The sequence below is a fragment of the Myxocyprinus asiaticus genome, chromosome 17, assembly GCF_019703515.2.
Source record: "Myxocyprinus asiaticus isolate MX2 ecotype Aquarium Trade chromosome 17, UBuf_Myxa_2, whole genome shotgun sequence".
NCBI lineage: Eukaryota > Metazoa > Chordata > Actinopteri > Cypriniformes > Catostomidae > Myxocyprinus > Myxocyprinus asiaticus.
Window position 1 is genome coordinate 31359777 of NC_059360.1, and position 21697 is coordinate 31381473.

A 21697-nucleotide genomic window follows, 5' to 3' on the forward strand; every position below is an offset into this window, starting at 1 on the left:
GTTTGAAGCAGATGACAGCAAACAGAGCGCAAATTCACTTTGTAGTGCGAGGCACAGACAGAGTACATATTTAATTAAATAGCAGCCTTTCTGGTTTAATAATCACTTTGAGTCACGTAGCAACCTGCTTTTCCGGAGTTGGAAGCTCGTAATGTCTTTAGAGCAACTTGGTCTTAAAGGTACTGTAAGGGATTTTAGCCGTTCTTCCTTCCACGAGACTGAGCCTTGATTTAGCCACGCTCCCTCTTTCCAAAACACTGCACTGATACCATTGAAACCGACACAAACCATGTTCCCACGGTTGTCAAACACAACAGTAGTGAAATAGCGCCCTCAACTGACAAATTATAAAACAGAATATGGCATTAAACCTAAATAATTTGCTGCAATGACAACACTATGAGAATGCGCAAAATGATTGAAGCGTCAGAGACCGCAGACACTTTTTAGTTTGCTGTTTACAAAGTCTAGAGCTGTCACAGAGACTGGTGAGATATTTCAGGACATTTATTTCAGCGATATCTTTCAGGGAGTAGGCATACTTTTCCATGAAAAAAAATCGCTTACAGATACTTCAAAATAAAAGCTCTGCCAAAATAAAAGCTTAATTTAAATAACAAAGTATGACAGAAATGTAATATTTACTGTTATACTACTACTACTACTACTACTACTACTACAGATAATAATAATAATAATAATAAATCAATAGTAATTGTATTATATTTAGGCAATATCTTACATCTGTGATGCCCTGTAGTGCAGCACTTTATTTGATAAAAATTATACAATATCATGTTGAAAATTAATTGTTGTGAAAAAATGAATTTATTTATTTAAACACCATTTTGATGATAAAATTGAAATTAACTGTTGACATGCAGTTCAGAAAAAACCAAACAAACAAAAAAACAGGTATCGGACTCGGTATCGGCGAGTACAAAAAAAAAGTATCAGTACTCGTACTCGGTCTCAAAAAAAAAAAAAAAAAAAATATATATATATATATATATATATATATATATATATATATATATATATATATATATATATATATATATATATACACACACATTGGTGGCCAAAAGTTTGGAATAATGTAAGTTTGGAAGGAAATTGGTACTTTAATTCACCAAAGTGGCATTCAACTGATAACAAAGTATAGTCAGGACATTACTGATGTAAAAAACAGCACCATCACTATTTGAAAAAAGTCATTTTTGATCAAATCTAGACAGGCCCCATTTCTAATAGCCATCACTCCAATGCCTTATTCTTGAATAATCATGCTAAATTGCTAATTTGGTACTAGAAAATCACTTGCCATTATATCATACACAGCTGAAAGCTATTTGGTTCGCTTCCGTACATCTCTGTGACATGCGCTGATGAGAGGGATGACGTAAGCTTGTTGGTAAGGTCACGCGTCATGTGGAGGAGGAGGCAGGAGGCGCATCATTGTTTACAATAGAAACTTGCACAGAGCACAGACCAAGCACTGTTCACGAACCAAAACAATTTCAAAACAATATAAAATAAAAAATAATTTCCAAATAATAATAATAAAAAAACAATGTAAACAATGACGCGCTTCCTGACTCCTCCTCCACGTGATGCGTGACCTTACCAACGAGCTTACGTCATCCCTATATCCCAGGATAAGTACATCAGAGTCTCTAGTTTGAGAAATAGATGCCTGACATGTCCTCAGCTGACAGCTTCATTGAATTCTACCTGCTCAACACCATTTTCATGTACAACACAGTAAAGGGAAGACTCAGGGGTGCGGCCTTATGGGAAGAATTGCAAAGAAAAAGCCACTTTTGAAACAGAAAATGAAAAAGAAAAGGTTAGAGTGGGCAAAGAAACAGACATTGGACAACAGATAATTGGAAAAGTGTGTTATGGATCTGTCAGGTGTATTTTGTTGATTCATGTCTTTTATTTTGAGAAGTTTAATTCCTGTTCCCTAGTCATGTGATGTCTTGTTTTCTCTCCATGTTCATGTGTCATGTTTTCATTGGTTTATTGTTTAATTATCTTGTTATCAGTTCTGTTTGTTCATTGGTTTATGTTCTCCCATGTCTTGTATTTAAGCCCTCATGTTTTCAATGTCTGGTTGTCAAGTATTGGATGTGATTGTAGATGTTTATGTCAAGCCACGTTTATGTCAAGTCATGTTTAGTTTAGTTCACGTGTAGTCAGGGTTATTGGTTCTCACTTTGTAAATAAACTGCGCTTGGGTTCTTCATCTCATCATCGTCTTCATCATTGCCATCATTGTCAGCAGCCAACAACGTTACAGGATCTTAACCCCATTGAGATTTTGTGGGATCAGCTAGACTGTAAGGTGCGTTAGAAGCGCCAGACAAGACAGCCACATCTATGCAAGTGCTACAGGAAGCGTGGGGTGAAATGTCACCTGAGTATCTGGACAAACTAACAGCTGGAATGCTAAGGATCTGCGAAGCTGTCATTGCTGCACATGGAGGATTTTGCTCTTTGAAGTATTTTCAAATTGTAATAGCAATCTTTCACATTATTAATGTCCTGACTATACGTTGTGATCAGTTGAATACCACTTTGGTAAATAAAAGTACCAATTTCTTTCCATAAGAGCAAAATTTGTACATTATTCCTATATATATATATTAGTATATACACAAGGTGCAAACATTAATTGATGCTCAAGAAGACACACTACTATATGCATACTATACTTTATGTAATTATCTGTAATGTCAGTTCTGAAGAGCAGTACTAATTATAAATTATGAAAGGAGTGTGAATATTTATGAAACAAAAGGGAATGCAAACTTACCTTATCTATGTATACTGTTTATTAAACCTCAGATTAATGGGGTATCGGCTGTCTTAATTTTCTTCGGCTTTCTGTCTTGTTTCTGAACAGCAATCTAAATCGAGCAATTCTGTGATTTGGCAACTAAAAACAGCCATTTGGCTCCTTAATGTTTCGTCATTTTTTAGTCTGGAGCCCTGCTACTATAAACCATTGTCTTTCGTTGCACTCAGCGCTACGCATTCTTCTAACGTAAAATTTTTTATTTAATCTCACATCAATATTTTGTGAGCAATTATGTATTTCTTTGGTAAGTAACCATGTAATAAGCATGATCCACTCCGTGTTGGAGTCCTGATCATGGTTTATATTTCAAGTAAAAATGGCTGACTTTACAATTCCTTACAAATCAAACAAACAGAAACAGTAGTATTAAATTTGTTACTCACCAACATTACTGTCTTGTCCAATATAGATAGCACTGCTCCATCTTTCTATATACATTTCTTTGTAAAGTCTTGATCATAATAGTTCTCAAAAGAATCCTTAAAGAAATATACCGAACAAAACATATAATGCCACATTAACACATTCAGGAACTTCGTTTAAATGAGCCACTTATTTCTAACGTTGGGATCCTTCAGAAGGCTGTGCAGAGATGCAGTTTTTCTACAACTTGAAACATCTGGGGACCTTACTTGACATCTTGATCTTTTCATGGTTAAAAGCAAAGTACAGTAACAATAGTACCACTTTCAGAGTCGAAGTACTTCAGCTGCTCTAATATCAGTTCACCGTTACAATTACGTATGTTGTGGAGATGGGGCTATTCAAATGACACTGCACTGTGACCTCACAATGTAGCCAATTTCAAAATTTTTGCAGAGCAGAAAAAAAAAACAATGCTCTTTTCGAACTGGAGAGGAAGTTTTGAGTTCTGAAACTTACAGTATGTTTTTTTAATAGCACAATGACCTCTTATATGTCAAAATATCAAGGAAATTTTGAATCCTTATGACATGACCCCTTTAACCCATTTGATGTTTCATAAAGTAGGTGTGCACTGTTCAGAAATGTTATTTAGTAGTTACATTGTTTTGGGTCAGTTTGACTCCAACAATAAAACAAATTCAAATAGACAGTTGGCAGGAGTGTACTTTTACAGTATGTGCACACATCAGAAAATCTTAGCATGTGAAAATTCATTCCATTTAGTCATTTTATATTTAGTTTTTTTCAGACCCCAAACATAAGTATTGTAATATTTACACTGATTCTTCAATGTGAAAGGGAAAGTTCATCCAAAAATGATCACCTCATGTTGTTCCAAACTCATATGACTTTATTTTGTGGAACACAAATGTAGATGTTACACAGAATTTTAGCCTCAGTCACCATTCACTTTCATTGTATCATTGTATCATTCCATACTTAAGTGACTGCGTGAATGATGACGGAATTTAAATTTTTAGGTGAACTATTTAGCATGTTTTTATGAGCTAGTAAAATGCCTTTGGGTCTCTCAGACCCCAAACAGAACAAGAAGGTTAACACTGAGTGGGCATCTCAAGTCATTGTGTTTGTAGAGGAGGCACTTGGGTGGGTAGGTGTTTTGTGCATGCATGGCTGATTACTCTGGCTGGTTGTCAGACAGAACTCCTCCAGGTGTTGGAGAATTCAGCATTCCCAATCCAAACCCAGAATTAGACAGAATTGGTATTAGACATAATTATTTCTAATACCAATTTGCTTGATTCTTACCATTATTGAAATGTGTTTGAACCGTTTGTCTTTGGCGAGACAGCCAACCTGGATGTTCGTTTTAAACTCCCATAAAGACGCAAGCTCTCTCCGTTCTGCCTCACCCACTTGCAAACTCGCACAATGATGCTCAAACTCAAAGGTCAAAGTTCACGCCGGAAAATCTGACCTTTATTTTAAATTGAAAATAACTTTGTGTCTCGTCTCTGTCAGTGGTGAGGCTTTAGGGGTCAGAGAGAGGGCAAGACTCTTATCCAGACTGCCAACAACACCTGGAGAAAACCGATAACACTTCATTACAAATAACAGTTTTCAGAGCAGTCTATGACATAATGGAACATCAACACTGTATGTGGAAAATATTGTTGAAGTAAATTATGCACTGGTAGTAATTAAACAAGCTGTACTTAAAGCTAAAGTTTTTAATTTCTGCACCATTAGCCTCACCAAACGGAATTGTAAAAACAATGACTGCTTTCAAAAAGGTTTCCTGCCTACTCCTGCACTCATCATTGAGCCAATGTAGCTGTGTAGGCCTGGTTTTGATAAAACAATGTTTTGATAGCACTACAGTTTTTACACTTTTGGGGGGGGGGGAAGAACATACTAATAGCTTACTTACAATTGCTACATTTTACACTGGGATAGGAGAAAGTAGTTTAACATACAAAGAGTTGCACAAAAATATAGAATATGCGGAGAAAAAGCTAAAATATCATAGTTTTTAAACAGGTTTCCTGAACACTGCCACTCCCCTACATCAGCTATTGGTCAGACAAACAGATAGTCTTACCCCAAACTCACACCACTGGTTGTGCCAAAATTGATGTAAACTTCAATATTCCTTTGTATATGAAGCTTGGATAGAAGAACGTATTTGAACATAAAAAAGTACACACTTTAGCGTTTATATTATTTGACCATTTTTGCATAAATTGTTTTTTTTAGTCTTTTAGAAAAGATCAGTAAGGATGTGATTTGTCCTCTGTGTGGTCTGATGTAGAAATAACTCTGAAAGGTCTAACTGAGGTTGATCAGTTTGGATGACACTCTGAAGAAAAGAAGAGAGTAAGAGAAGAGAGCGAGGAAGAGCTAGTGAGTTCTGTGTAGTGGCCACCATGTCAACGTTTACCTTTACGGACTGACAGGTTGTCATTTTTTGTGACTGCATCCCGCAGACTATCCGTAATGAGCTGCTGTGAAGTCTAGAACATTCTCTTGACCTTTCAACGCCTTGCTACGTTCTGAGGTCTTCTCCTTCTACGCATCCTTGTCAAAGGGCCAAACCACAAAACGTCAGGGGATGAACGCTGGCAGAGATATTAAAGAAAGTAATCCAACAACAAAAACAAAGACACAGACACACTGACACCTGTCTCACTTGAACCTGTCTTACCAACAGCCACACTGGACACTGACAGATGGGCTTCTAGAGCTTCTCTCCCATCATTTAGAGGCTCCATGCTGTTTTGGCCTTTTGTTGCTGTTGCTGTTTACTTGCCTTTGGTCACCAGAGACTAACTCTAGTGTAAGTGTATGCATGAGGGCAGCATCTGCAAAGTTTTAGCACTGGTACATTTTCATAAATTTGATAACATAAGTTGTGTTTAAATGCACAAATATGTTCACTTTTCACAGTGAAGCATAATTAAAGCGTAAATAGCCAGCAACACTTCTCTCACTCAAAATATTTAACATTATTTCACGAACAACATCCAGGGAGCCACCGAAGAACATGGTCCAAATTTTTATGTCGACACATTGTGACAGTCATGGTAACATTACTGCTACGTGTCGCTATGAATGAAGTGCCTCCCAATGTTGTTTTGAATGTGTTTGACAGTGGAAACAAAGGAACAAAGATGCCACTTCCCAAACCAATGAATATTCTTTGAAATGGTCTATATAGTTTTTTTTTTATGCACACCTACACACACACACAAAATCCTCAAAAAAGGCACTAGTTTAAAAAGTACTGGGGTCAAAAGCCATCTCCCCATGTTGTTCCATTGGCCTTGGTCATACGGTATATCACTACTCGCTTTAGGTGGCCAAAATCCTTAGAAAAATAAGTGGGTATGCCCTCGACTACACTACTGGTATGCAGACAAAAATAAAAAGAACCCTGGCATTTCTCAAATGACATGAAATTCCTCAGCTTTGAGAAGTGTGACCTAGCCTCGCGCCCCTACTGTTTGGCTTTCTGCTCCAAGTCTCTGAGTAAACACCTGCTTAAAAGGCATCGCTCCTTTTTTCTCTCTTCTGTTCTTGTCCCTTTGTCTCCTGATCATTTTGCTCTAATGACGTTTACAGATGTACTTAGAACCCCTCGTGAGTGTTTTAGTCTCAGGTTATTACCACCCATGTTTATGGCTATGCTAACAAGAATCACATTACCCCAGGCGGTCAGGATAGAAGAATTCAAATCAAAGCCTGCTCAGAAGACCTTTTGTCTGAAGCTGTCTTTATCTAAAGTAGTGAAATGTTTGTCTTTGGCGAGAAAGCTTGCCTTACCCTTAGTATCTATCATATGTCAAATCCACATACTGTATGTTTAATACATAACCAGTATAAAGACAAAGATATTTCTGTTGAATTACATTGAGGTCTGAAGTCGTAATTGCGATGTAATGTGCGTTCAAGTGATTTTAGAAAAGAATAGGCCTGTTTTGCAATTTCCTTTTTTTTTCTTCACTTTTTTAGCGCCAATGCACCAAAAATGAAGACTATACACATTTTATCATTCTTGTGATAAAGTAGTATAATTAGTATAATAGTATAATTACTATAATTGTTATAATTAGTACTAGTCAGGGGTGGAAAGAGTATTTCTTAAAAAATGTAGTTTGAGTAGAATAAAAGTACCTGTCCGAAAAACTACTCAAGTAAGAGTAAAAGAGTAGCTCATTTAAAAGTACTCATGAGTAATGAGTATTGAGTACTGAGTTGCGAAAGCTATGCCCCTTTATAATAAAAACTCTATGCTGCAATTTAAAAATGTAGCAAACATACCGTAATTTACATTCCCTTTTATGGCTGTTTGCCAGAAAGTATAAAAAATATAGGTATTTTATAGGAGTTTGTGACTGACAACTTTTAAAATACATCACTTATCTATGATACTGTAAACACTACTTAAATATAAAATAAAAATAAAAATTAAATAAAAGGGCAACATGATAACAGAAATGAAAAGATGAAAAAGTTATTTTCAATACAATGATCCTCATTTTATATCATAATGTATGAAACAATTACATTAAAATCAGTTTGTGTAATGTTTGAATTTCCCTTAATGCCTACAGAGAGAGTTATTGTTCCCTATCTGTCACTCACTCGATGTTGTGTCAATGTAGTGACACTAGGGGTCACTCTTGGGAGCCCGAGACACCTCTGGTCTTTGATAAAGGCCAATGAAAATTGGCGAGTGGTATTTGCATGCCACTCCCCCGGACATACAGGTATAAAAGGAGCTAGTATGCAACCACTCATTCAGATTTTCTCTTCGGAGCCGAACGGTCATGCTCACTGAGCTGAATACTACTGTTCATTCACCTCTGCTGGATCTGACGGCGCATTTCAGCGGCTTCTCCCTCCTCTGCACTGGTGCACTGCAGAGAACGCCCCTGGGCGCTTCGGCAGAAAAACTAGAGAGTATATTTTCTGAAAGAGCATTTTTCCCCTCTAAAAGAGTATATATTTCTCTAAAAGAGCGCACACACGAGACGTCTTTTTAAAGACGCGTCTTTTTAAAGATGCTTTTCCGATTGTGTGTTATTCCTGGTTGCGCTCATTATCTCTCGCCTTCTGACGGTCACGATCACTGTCTTTCGTGTCTGGGCACTGCTCACGCGGAGACAGCATTCGTGGATGGTCATGTTCTCATTGCGAGAATATGTCCATGGCAACGTTGCGGTCGCGGCTCGCCTTCGTAAGAAAGCAAGCCACCCCAGAGGCTCCCGCCTCGGTCCTTTTACCCACGGGTATGAGGACAGCACGGCTAGCACTGGGGGCGATTTGGGGACCCCAATGGGACCGCCTCTGCTGGGTATCCCCCCGCAGACCTCCCATTCCCCAGCACGCTCGTCTGCCCCGATCGGGCTTCCGGGTGAGTCCGCCGGCTCGTCTCATGGCGAGTTCGACCTCTTATTCAGAGCCCGCGAAAGTGATGAGCTCTCGAGCGCAGCATCAGACCTATGCCCGCAGAGCACAGCCACCTGGCGCGGGTGCCCAAAGCCCCCGTCCAAGGCCTGTAGGTTTACATCATCTCTGACGGCCAAGGCCTACGGTGCCGCTGGACAAGCTGCTTCAGCCCTGCACGCCATGGCTCTCCTGCAAGTCCGCCAAGGCGCTAAAGGAACTGCACGAGGGTAGTTCCGCCCCGGGATTGATGCAGAAACTGCGCTCGGCGACCGACCTTGCTCTCCGAGCGACGGAGGTCACGGCACGGTCTCTCGGGCGGACGATGGCCACACTAGTGGTCCAGGAGCGCCACCTTTGGCTCAACCTGGTCGAGATGGGTGAGGCTGACAGGACACGATTCCTTGCTGCCCCCATTTCCCAGGCGGGCCTATTCGGCGACACCGTCGAGGACTTTGCCCAGCAGTTTTCGATGGTAGAGCAGTAGATGGATGCTAGCCGGCATATCCTGCCCCGGCATGGCTCAAGATCCTGCAACCCCGTCTACTCATCGCCAAGGGCATCCTCCTGCGGTGACTGCACTGGCTCCGCTGCGGCCTGCCCCTTCGGCCCAGCCCCAGCATGGAGCCCACCGCAGGAAGCAGACGCCACCCGTCTCACGGCTGCCCAGAACCCATAAAAGGCTTCAAAGCGCCCTTGAGACTGGCGACCCAGGGACAACGAAACCCGCTGCTCTGGAGCTGGTAAGCAGATCTCCATCTTTTTGTTACCTTTTGCATTTAATTGCGCTGCATGCCCAAGTGGCTGCAGTACTCAAGAGCTCAGCAAGAGCGGTTTCCTTGTTCCCTGGGTCACGTATCTGGTGTGTACGGCTGTCATCACGACCACCGTCCACCATTCTATTTGGCAGGTCTGGTGCTCCAGCGGCAGTCTCCCGCCCCTGAGCACCCAGCTATGGCACAAATCCACCCCCGATGTGACAGTCTCCATGGGTCACGAGGACAGGCCTCTTCCTCCCCCGTCCCAGGCTGTTCCGGGGGTGGCCACAAGGAGCCAGTTAAGTGCTTCGATGTCCTTAGACTCAGCACGGCCATGACGTGGTGTGGCACCTCGAGTTCCGCCCCGCCGCGAGGCCCCACCTGCCGGTACGTCCGATGACATTGTCTCTTTGGTCCCCCTTGCACAGAACTTGGACGCATGGCTTGCACTTTCCAATCCGTTGCGAGGGCTGGTCCGGACCGTCCGACTCGTCTGCGCGATTCACTTCGCCTGGCATCCGCCCAGGTTCAGCGGTGTCCACTTCACCTTGGTGAAAGACGAAAACGCTGCTACCTTGCGCGGAGATCGCTACCCTCCTACGGAAGGGCGCGATAGAACCTGTCCCTCCAGCCGAGATGAAGAAGGGGTTTTTCAGCCCCTACTTCATCGTACTGAAAAAAGGCGGTGGGTTGAGGCCAATCTGGACCTGTGAGTTCTGAACTAGGCTTTACACAGACTCCCGTTCAAGATGCTGACACAAAAAGTCTCCAAGACGCCCATGGCGCCACGGGACACACCGTGTGGCCATTACATCGGTCTGTCACCGTCTTTTCAGCCCTTGGACCGACCTCTCATTCCTACGGGCAGGTGTTCCTCTAGAACTGGTCCCCAGGCATGTCGTAGTCATGACAGACGCCTCCAAAACGGGCTGGGGCACTGTTTGCAATGGGCACGTAGCCACTGGCCTCTGGACGGGTCCGCGACTGCATTGGCACATCAACTGCCTCGAGTTGTTGGCAATTCTGCTCGCCCTGCGGAGGTTTCGGCCATTGATCCAGGGCAAGCACGTGTTAGTTCAGACAGACAACACAACAACGGTAGCATATGTCAACCGACAAGGTGGTTTGCGCTCTCGTTGTATGTCACAAATCGCCCGCCGTCTCCTCCTCTGTAGTCAGCAGCACTTCAAGTCGCTACAAGCCACTCACACCCGGGCAACCTCAACACTACAGCAGACGCACTGTCACAACAGGTTACCCTCAGGGGAGAGTGGAGACTCCACCTTCAGGTGGTCCAGCTGATTTGGAGTTGATTCGACAGGCACAGGTGCACCTTTTCACCTCCCAAGAATCCTCCCCACTGCCCGCTCTGGTACGCCCTGACCGAGGCCCCCCTCAGCATAGACGCGCTGGCACACAGCTGGCCCCCTGGCATTCACAGATATGCGTTTCCCCCAGTGAGCCTGCTTGCACAGACCCTGTGCAAGGTCAGGGAGGATGAGGAGCAGGTCATCCTGGTAGCACCCTACTGGCCCGCCCAGACATGGTGCTCGGACCTCACACTCCTCGCAACAGCTCCCCCTGGCAAATTCCCCTGAGGAAGGACCTTCTTTCTCAGGGAAGGGGCACCATCTGGCACCCACGCCCAGACCTCTGGAATCTCCATGTCTGGCCCCTGGACGGGACGTGGAAGACCTAAGCTGTCTCCCACCTGCGGTGGTAGACACGATCACTCAGGCTAAGGCCCCCTCTACGAGGCGCCTGTATGCCTTTTAAGTGGCATCTGTTCGCTAAGTGGTGTTCTTCCCGTCAGGAAGACCCCCAGAGATGTGCAGTTGGATCAGTGCTTTCCTTCCTGCAAGAGAGGTTGGAAGGGAGGCTGTCCCCTTCCACCTTGAAGGTGTACGTTGCTGCCATAGCAGCACACCACGACGCATTCGACGGTAAGTCCTTAGGGAAGCACGACCTGATCATCAGGTTCCTAAGAGGCGCTAGGAGGCTGAATCCCTCCAGACCGCACCTCGTTCCCTCATCGGACCTCTGTAGTTCTTCAGGGTCTACAGAGAGCCCCCTTTGAGCCTTTGCAGTCAGCCAAGCTTAAGGCACTCTCCTTGAAGACTGCCCTCCTGACTGTGCTCACTTCCATCAAGAGGGTAGGTGACCTGCAAGCATTCTCTGTCAGCGAAACGTGCCTGGAGTTCGGTTCAGGTTACTCTCACGTGATCCTGAGACCCTGACCGGGCTATGTGCCCAAGGTTCCCACCACCCCTTTAGGACTAGGTGGTGAACCTGCAAGTGCTGCCTCAGGAGGAGGCAGACCCAGCCCTGTCGTCGCTGTGTCTAGTGCGCGCTTTACGCATCTATTTGGATCGCACGCAGAGCTTTAGAATCTCTGAGCAGCCCTTTGTCTGCTTTGGTGCACGGAAAGGAAGCGCTGTCTCCAAGCAGAGGATCGCCCACTGGCTCATTGACGCCATAACTATGGCATATGTCGCCTAGGACATGCCGCCCCCGGTAGGGCTACCAGCCCATTCTACCAGGGGTGTAACGGCTCCCTGGGCCCTGGCCAGGGGTACCTCTCTAACAGACATTTGCAGAGCAGCGGGCTGGGCAACACCCAACACCTGTGCAAGGTTCTACAACCTCCGGGTGGAACCGGTTTCTTCCCAGGTAGTGGCATGCAACACAAGCGGATAAGCCCGGGATAGCTGGCCGGGTGTATCGCTTGCACATAGCACCTTCCACCTCCCTTGGAGCTGAAGACATGCACCATTAATTCCCATTAGTGTTCACAAACTTTGTTCCCTGGTTGACTTCCTCCGAGCCCTGTGGCGGTCGAGTTTTCGGAGAGACTCGCTGCGGCCCAGTACACGTGCTAACTAAGAGCCCTGTTCTGGGGTAGGTGCTCCGCATGTGGCGGTTCCCTGTAAGGCTAACCCCATGCGATCTATATCTTCCGCTAGTTCGTTTCCCTGCTGGCAAACTGCTTCTTCCTTGGGCAGAGCCCTCTGCCCCAGTCTCCATGTTTGTAGTAACTCCTCCCACATTGGGCAGGATCTACCTTGAAGGCTCTCCACATGGTTGGAAAGACCATGTGATGCATTTTTCCACTTAAATATATCCCCCTCTCTTTGGGCGAGGTGTGGTCTCCGCGGTGTCTTCCCCTTGGGAGGGACACCCCCCGACTAGACCTGGCGGCCCAGTCGGATAATCCCCCTTCTTTTTTAGGGAGTGGAAAAAGAGAAGGGGAAAAGAGGCCACGACTGGGTTAAGCCTGTCTCTAAGCCTGTCCCCAAAAAGGGCCGTTCGACACTCATAATTGTGTCGGGGGAGGTTACGTCTCGACCTGGTGTGCTGGCTATGAGGCACACAGCAAGTCTGCCCACCACACACCGCCAGTTCACGTAACACAGTTCAGCCTTGTGGCGTTTTGAATAGGGACCCCTAGTGTCACTACATCGACACCAACGTCGAGTGAGTGACAGATAGGGAACGTCATGGTTACTGGTGTAACCCCCGTTCCCTGATGGAGGGAACGAGACATTGTGTCCCTCCTGCCACAATGCTGAACTACCCGCTGAAATGGCCGGACCTTATATCGGCTCCTCGGCATAAAACCTGAATGAGTGGTTGCATACCAGCTCCTTTTATACCCGTATGTCCGGGGGAGTGGCATGTAAATACCACTCGCCAATTTTCATTGGCCTTTTATCAAAGACCAGAGGTGTCTCGGGCTCCCAAGAGTGACCCCTAGTGTCACTACATCGTCTCGTTCCCTCCATCAGGGAACGGAAGTTACACCAGTAACCATGACGTTGCGCATAAAACATGTTCAAAACAATGCAAGGAATGCAAAAAAAAAACAAAAAAAAAAAAAAAAAAACATTTAAAAGCAGGGTCACTTGGTGCGTCATGTCCCGCACAATAGAGTGGGTAGAGCATTTGTTTGGTACAGGGGCCACATTGGGTTTCAAAGGAATAATTCACACAAAAATGAAAATTCTCTCTTCATTTAGTCACCCTTATGCCATCCTGGATGTGTATGATTTTCTTTCTTAAGCAGAACACAAATTAAGATTTTTACAGGTCCATACAGTGCAAGTGAATGGATGCCAAAATTTTGAAGCTCCAGAAATCACATAAGTTAATGAGATACAATGTCCCGCATTGATTTAGTTCTTGTATCTTTTAAGCCCAGCAATAGTTTAGTGTTCTCATTCTAGTGCATGATGCACAATTTTCTGAAGTTTGTGACTGGTGGAATATTCTGCCTGTAGTATTGCTCTACAAAGGTTGATCCTTTTCTATCAGGCATTAGAAAAAACATGATTAATTAATTAAAAAAAAAAAAAAGTATTTTTAAAAACTTAATTAATTAGGCTAAGCATAATTATACATTATTTTATAATCTCTACTTTCCTGGTAATTTATTATACAAATGAACACACTCTCTACATCAGAGGTCGGTATTATAAAAAAAAAAACCTAACAATATTATTTAAAAAATGTATTATTAAAAAATGTCACTGTTTTATTCTATTACATTAATACTTTTAAAACTACTCAAGTTATTCAGCCAAAAGTAGTGAGTGGTTTTCTTGTTCCTTGTTATTGTTGTTTGATTAATAGCCTTTATATGACATAGCCTACTAGACAGTGCTCAATTCGGTTACATGTACACTTCAAGTCGAACATTTTGATGCAAATACGCTTTTTGTCCCACTGTTTACGTTCACTTTAGACCAAACCGACTGCGTTTACATTAATGCCTCACCAAGACGGGCATTGGCAGTATTATGAAGTGTATTTGACCATTTACAGATGCCCGGAAATAAAGTAAATCTTTTATATTTCATCTAGATCAACCAACCAGTGGTTGTCTTGCTATCGTGATCGATGTAATGAACACCCCTGGTCTAGATGTAGAACATAGGTTACAGGAATAGTTCACCCAAAAATGAAAATTAGCTGATAATTTACTCACCCTCAGGCCATCCAAGATGTATCTTTCTTCATCAAAACAGAATTTAAGACTTTTAGGATTTAATTTCAGGCCTCCTCCTCTAAACAATGCAAGTGAATGTCCTCCATTTTTTGAACCATTTTTTTTGCATCAAAATAATCCACACGACTCCAGTCAACAAATAAAGCTCTTCTAAACCCAAACGTGCTTCCTGACTCCTCCACGTGACGTGTGACCTTACCATCGAGTTTGCGTCATCCCTCTCAAGAGCACACTTCACAGAGATGTATGGAAGCGAACATTTGTCGTTAAAAGGTATATAAGTATTGTTTTGTTTCTAAAAATAATCAATCTTTGGGTTCAGAAGAGCTTTATTTGTCGACTGGAGTCGTGTGGATTATTTTGATGCACCCTAAATATGCATTTTGGACCGTCAAAAAATGGAGGACTTTCACTTGCATTGTTTAAAGGAGGAGGCCTGAAATGAAATCCTAAATTCTTAAATTAAATTCTGTTTTGATGAAGAAAGAAACTCAGATACATCTTGGATGGCCTGAGGGTGAGTAAATTATCAGCAAATTTTCATTTTTGGGTGAACTATTCCTTTAAGTATAGAAAATTACTCAAAAGTTTATCATCGCTATCGAGGACATCTCTTCTTTTCTTTTTTCAGATAAACATCAAGATTGTTTTATCACCCAGCCCTATTGATAACATTGCCTTAATCTCTCACATCAACCCAATAATCTCAGTGATAGATAGCTAATTTACAGGCTACATTAAAGACACACAGAATCTTGTAATCAGAAATATAACATTTACCTCGATATGTTTCTTAAAATTAGAGGCAGGATTAATGCTGATATCTGGCTTGAGCTAGCTAAACTTACATGACACAATCAAGCAATTGGACTTTTTCCCTGCGAAAAGCCCTTTCAGGTGTTGAACTGTGTTTGAGGCGTCCTCCACATCCATAACAGCTGGCGCTGATCTGCAGCTGCCATTCAAGTTTTTTATGTGTGATTTGATTTTATGGGAGTCACAAGACTCTCCCTAGCCAATCATGTTGATAGATAAAAATAAAATCAGGACAGGGAAGTAGCAACACAGACAGTGGGAAAATAGTGCATTAAAAGTACAGTTACAGCACTTAAAATGTACTCAAGTAAAAGTAGGCTATACAATTTTTAAACTACTTAAAAAAAGTACAGTTCCTTGGAGAAACTACTTAATTACAGTAATGTTAGGTACAGGTACTAGTCAACCAATAGTGACTGTTGACTAGAAAGAATTAGAAAGCAGGGTGAGAGTGGGCTGGTATAATGCTAATATTGTGTGTGTGTGTGTGTGTACATGTTGTGTGGCCTGAAGTTCAGATTTCTGTTATTTGGACAATGGACCTGGTTATTTACCAATGCTATATCAAATAACCTCTGAAATTATGATTTATTCATTTAATCGGCTTAATATATTTATCTATCAGTAGTCATAAGTTTATTCTATGGGGATGGAAACTGCTGAGGACTGTGTGTGAGAGGGAGGAAGAGAGAGAGAGGAATAATTGAAGTGGAAGAATGACCATGCAGCACTGAGTAGATAAGATGACTGGTGCCGATGGCATTGTATGTTTGCACGTGTTTGTGTGTGTTGCTTGGTCAGGTCTACAAGAGCATGGCACAGAATCAAAAAGCTGCTGACACATGCGCTATCTCTTTCACCGCCCCAGGTCTAGCTAAAACAGAATAAAAAAAAGATGTATACAAAAAGCTGAAAAGAACATCAAATATTTACCTGAAGTGACATTGAGAGCGCTTTCACTAGAGAGGTGATGAAAATGTGTCATAGTTTAGATGCTTACAATTATGTGGGGGCAAAAAATCGTAAAGAATTCTCCTGTTTTAATTATAACATCAAATATTGTTCATAATATTCTATTATAGTAGTTATACATGTTAGGGCATAAAATATGAATTAATGTTGATTTAATACTTAGGGTAGGAGGTAATAATTTCCCAATCTTGAGAATTTGCATTAATGAGGAGTAAATTGAAGTATTAGCCTACGTAAACAGATAAGACACCGTTTTAAATGGATAGAAAATGGTGCCCTCAAAATTTTTTAAAATGGCCATGAAAATCAAAGCCTGTTACCCCTTAATGTAAAAGTTAATTTCTGACACTTATTTCACTGCTGCAGTCCAGGCAAGGCACAGTGACGGATTATGACTTATGACTTATGACCACCAAAACACTTTCCCGGACTTTCAGCTTCATCATACCACGTTGGTGGAACGACCTTCCCAACTCCATCTGTGAAGCTGACTCACTCTCTGTCTTCAAAAAACATCTAAAAACACATCTTTTCCATGAGCACTTAACCAGTCATTAAAAAAAAAAAATTCTGTTGCACTTTATTCTATTTTGAATACTATTATGATGCTAGTGATACTTTGTAATACAGCACTTTTTATACCACTGTCTCCTAAGATGATTCGATTATGTTTTCCTCTCTTGTAAGTTGCTTTGGATAAAAGCGTCTGCCAAATGAATAAATGTAAATGTAAATGTAAATGACTTGCAAAGGCCCGGGGGCCAATTATCTCCAAGGGCCCCCCTCCCACCATTTTTTTACATAGCAATTGGTTGGGTTTGCCAAACTGGATCACGCAACCTTAAAGCCCAGGAACCCCCCCACAGGCTTGTTTTTTTTAAGGCTTTTTCCCCCAAAACCTTTTCTCTTTTTTCCCTCTGTCTGAACTTTTCAACTTTTGAACTCTCCATGGCCTTGCTCTCTTGCTCTTTGACAACAATTGGAGTAGATTCTTGTTCCCTATCTGTCACTCACTCGACGTTGTGTCGATGTAGTGACACTAGGGGTCACTCTTTGGAGCCCCAAACACCTCTGCTTTTTTGAAAAAAGGCCAATGAGAATTGGCGAGTGGAATTTGCATGCCACTTCTCCGGACATATGGGTAAAAAAGGAGCTGGTATGCAACCACTCATTCAGATTTTCTCTTCGGAGCTGAGCGGTTCTGTTCATTGAAGCTGAATTTATCTTCACGGAAGTGCATGAGGAACTGACAAGATCGTGGGAGGCACCTTTTACTTCCGGTCCCGGTCTTTCAACTCCCCCGCTCTAGCTACCCTCGATGGCGGAGTGGCCAGGGGGTATTCGGTGATCCCCAGGTGGATAAGGTGCTCAAGGTGCACTTGTGCCCACAGAGCGTTGCCACCTGGCATGGGTGCTCGAAACTCCCGTCTAGGGCCTGTAGGTTTACGTCATCCCTGATGGCTAAGGCGCTAATGAGCCCCTGTACTGAGGTAGGTGCTCCACATGTGCTGGTTCCCTGAAGGCGACCCCATGTGATATCTTCCACAAAATTGTTTCCCTGATGGCAAACTGCATCTTCCTTGGGCAGAGGCCCTTCTGCCCCCGGTCGCCATGCTCTGTAGAAACTCCTCCCCCTTTGGCTAGGACCTGAAATGGGACCTCTCCACATGACATACTTCCGACAAGACTCGGTAAGACCATGTGACGTATTCCACTCAGAATACCCCCCTCTTTTGGGTGGGGTGTGGTCTCCGCGGTGTCTTCCCCTTGGGAGGGAGACTTCCCGACGGAGACACTTATGGCTCCCAGTCAGTTAACAAATTCCACTCTTTTTGGGGAGAAAAGAGAGGGAAAAGAGGCCTTGGCTGGGCTAGCCTGTCCCTATAGTTGGGCAGCCGACTTGTTCCTAATGGACCGTTCGATGCTCATAAGAGCTTTGGGGGAGGTTACGTGACAGCCTGGTGCGCTGGCTACGAGGCACACAGCAGTCTGCCTGTCACACACCGCCAGTTCACGTAACACAGTTCAGCTAGTTGTGGCGTTTTCTATAGGGACCCCTAGTGTCACTACTTCGACACAACGTCAAGTGAGTGACAGATAGGGAACGCCCTGGTTACTTTCGTAACCTCTGTTCCCTGATGGAGGGAACGAGACATTGTGTCCCTCTTGCCACAATGCTGAACTACCCGCTGAAATGGCCGGGACCTGGTCTTGGCTCCTCAGCACAAAACCTGAATGAGTGGTTGCATACAAGCTCCTTTTATACCCGTATGTCCAGGGGAGTGGCATGCAAATTCCACACGCCAATTCTCATTGGCCTTTTTTCAACAAAGCAGAGGTGTTTGGGGCTCCCAAGAGTGAACCCTAGTGTCACTACATCGACACAACGTCTCGTTCCCTCCATCAGGGGACATTTTCAACCTGTTCGTATCTCCTCGTATTTTACACTTCTTCATTCCTTTCTCTTCTTGTTTGACAGACAGACAGACCTGCCCCCGGCCATGTCACTCACACTGCCCAACTTCATTTACCATGAAACAGATGTAACAGGAGAATAATTATTTTTACATTTTCTGAAGAAGATGTGAATGGTGCCTGCCTAAGCAAATCTAGGGTGCAGTTGCCAAGGTGCTCTGCTCTTTGTTTTAGTTCATTGCAACAGTATGTGACTGCTAGTGGGTGGTTGCCAGGGGCAGGATTCAAAATGTTCTTAAGAAAAAAATTAAGAAAGTTCTTAAGAACACTAATTTTTAGTGTTTCTTAAGAACAACACTAATTTTTTAAGAACACTAATTTTTTTCTTAAGAATTAAAAGACAGGCTTTGACATTGTCTGATCAGCCTGCTCATGGAGTTGCCTTGTCTAATATCCTACAACAAATTCAATACTTCAACACTGGTAAATCGTAACAATAAATGTATCTATAAACGTTTTTTTTTTTTTTTTTTTTTTTAAAGTATCAAGCACCTCTGATAATTTTTTTTTAATGTAAAGTGTATGAGATGTTAGTTTAATGACATTTACCTTCATAGGAATTTACTTGCTGATAACCATTTGATAACTGGTACCATTTGATAACTGGTGGTAGCCAGCGTCTTTACCACTGAGCTACCCAGGCCCCCCCATAAGTGTCATCTTAAACTTACACTGACACCGAGCGGCTTGGATGCAGCATCATTTGAAATTCAATAGTTTTCAGTTTCAGATGCCATTGTAGAAATTCACTATTCACAGTCAGCCATGATTACTTTAATCAATGGTGAAAGTGTCAAATAACAGGACGGTTACTGATTTTAATGTGAGTGGTCATGATTTCCTACATATATTGCAAAATTACAATTCATGTCTTTTGGGAGTTAAACTTTTTTAATGAGAAAAAAAATTACTTAGTGCACCTTTAAGTATTTTTTTCATGTGTTACTTTGACTTTTTACTTTAATTTCCACACTGCTTGTGCCCCCTCAGATTTTAGACCCAATTTTATTTTTTATTTTTATTTTTTGTGCAACTTCAAAATAATCATAAAAAAAATATTTGTATATTTGATAATTAACTATTGTAAGGAAAAGGTGTCTAAAATGTTCCTCTTCACATGTCTAAATTTGGCCTGCTCAATCTGCACCTTCTACAGATAATTTGCTTTAAAGGCATATTTCACCCTATAATCATTTGCCCATATGGCATGTTGCACAATGTCCTTCTCCTTTCCAAACACGAAAGTGCGCTCTGATAACTATCAAGTTCAGTTGCAATGAAATTTTGTTTATTGAAATTGTATATTAGGTCTGGATTTGAACTAGGGTTCCCTTGCATGCTATACAAAAATTATACCATAGACTATCAAGTCATGTTCAGCTTCTTTAATAATTCTTTTTCTCTCTGTGCTTAAAAAACATTTATTAGTCTACGTTAACATGCATGAGACTGCTGTCTTTGATTGTTGGGACGCATCTCGCATTTTCTCCCCCAGCGTCTCACGCCATGAGTGCTGTGTTTTTAAGACAGCATGTGAAGTTAAAAGCTTTTAAAAATGCGTCTTGAGACATTCAGTGTTTTGTTCCATTTAGCTTTGCTACATCTAGCTGTTGTTTTTAATCAAAAATGTGTCCTTTGTGAACAGCCCTTACACTTTGCCTTTCATTTCCACTTTCCTTGTTCATCATCCTCTCTGTGTTTATTGGGCTACTTATCACTCTTATGGAGATCACATCCTCACTCTCCACATCATCATCTTTCTCCTCTGCCTTATCACCCTCCCCACAGCACCCCTGGGCATCCTCCAGTATCCCATCATGCCCTTCTGTAATCTGTGACACCATTTTGTCAGCACATCTGCTTGTATGTTTGACTCCCCTGTTCTTCTTTTTGTTTCTCTCTTCCAAAGTGTTTTTCATTGTTTTGTGTGTCTTTAATGTCAGTGCTGATGGCTGTGGCCAGGCTGTGCCCTTGAGGATGCAGATAAGAGCTGCTGCCTTTTCTGTTTTCTTTTGGGTGCACTGTTTTACATTTTCACTTCGGTATCTTCAGGAGATATGGAGGAAAGGGAGAGAGGAAAACAGAGACTGCTACACTGAAATGTCCTACAATGTCCACACACACATTCAGCAAAATTTTATTGCACACATGTAGACTTCAGCCTGTATTGTATTGTTCCAGCATGTTCACGCACAAAAACACAATTAGGAAATTAATTACGCAAGTTAAAGTTGAAATTTCTGTGCCACTAGCATCACAAAATGGAGTTGCAAAAATAATGATTGTTTTCAAACTGGTTTTTTGAACACTCCCCTTATCTGCCATTGGTTGGACAATCAGATAGTCCTGCCCCAAACTTAAACCATTTTTTGAGGTAATGTTGCTATTTTGGTCTGTTTGGGCATATAAGAGCCTATGAAATAGATTTCTGTTTTGTTAATGTACTTCTTATTGAAAAAGTAAGTTTAAGCAGGACATATATTGAAGGGACAGTCCTTTTAATTTTTTTTTTTTAAATAGCCAAAAGTCTTTAGTTACATCACAGCCATGAGCCATGATTTAATACTTGCTAGGTTGCAGGTGGTATTAGGGGAGGGACTCTCTCCATCTTGAGGGTATTTGATTGAACAAAATCTGTGTAGTGCAAGGTGAATCATCAATATTTTTGGTCCAATTTTCTCTGAAGAGGAAAACTAAAAATACAAATTTGAAATGAATATACTAAAAGCCACAAAACTCTAATATGAATCTCCTGGGGTCTTAAAGATGGAATAAGAGATTTAAGTATGTTTAAGTATTTAAACATTGAAAAAATGACACACATCACCTTTTAAACACCTTTTTTGGACAATTCCATTGATTGATTCCTATTCATTGTTTGTAATTACATATTGTAAATAGTTGTTTGAACTAGTCGACTAATCGGTGTTAAAGAGGTCATGTTATGCTTTATATATAATTTTATTTTTT

At 42.2% G+C, this 21697-nt stretch overlaps 1 pseudogene; it reads left to right on the forward strand.

The window, feature by feature from the left end:
• Positions 1–4307: 4307 nt before the first annotated feature.
• Positions 4308–21697, forward strand: part of LOC127454962 (WD repeat-containing and planar cell polarity effector protein fritz homolog) — an 89998-nt pseudogene continuing 72608 nt past the window's right edge.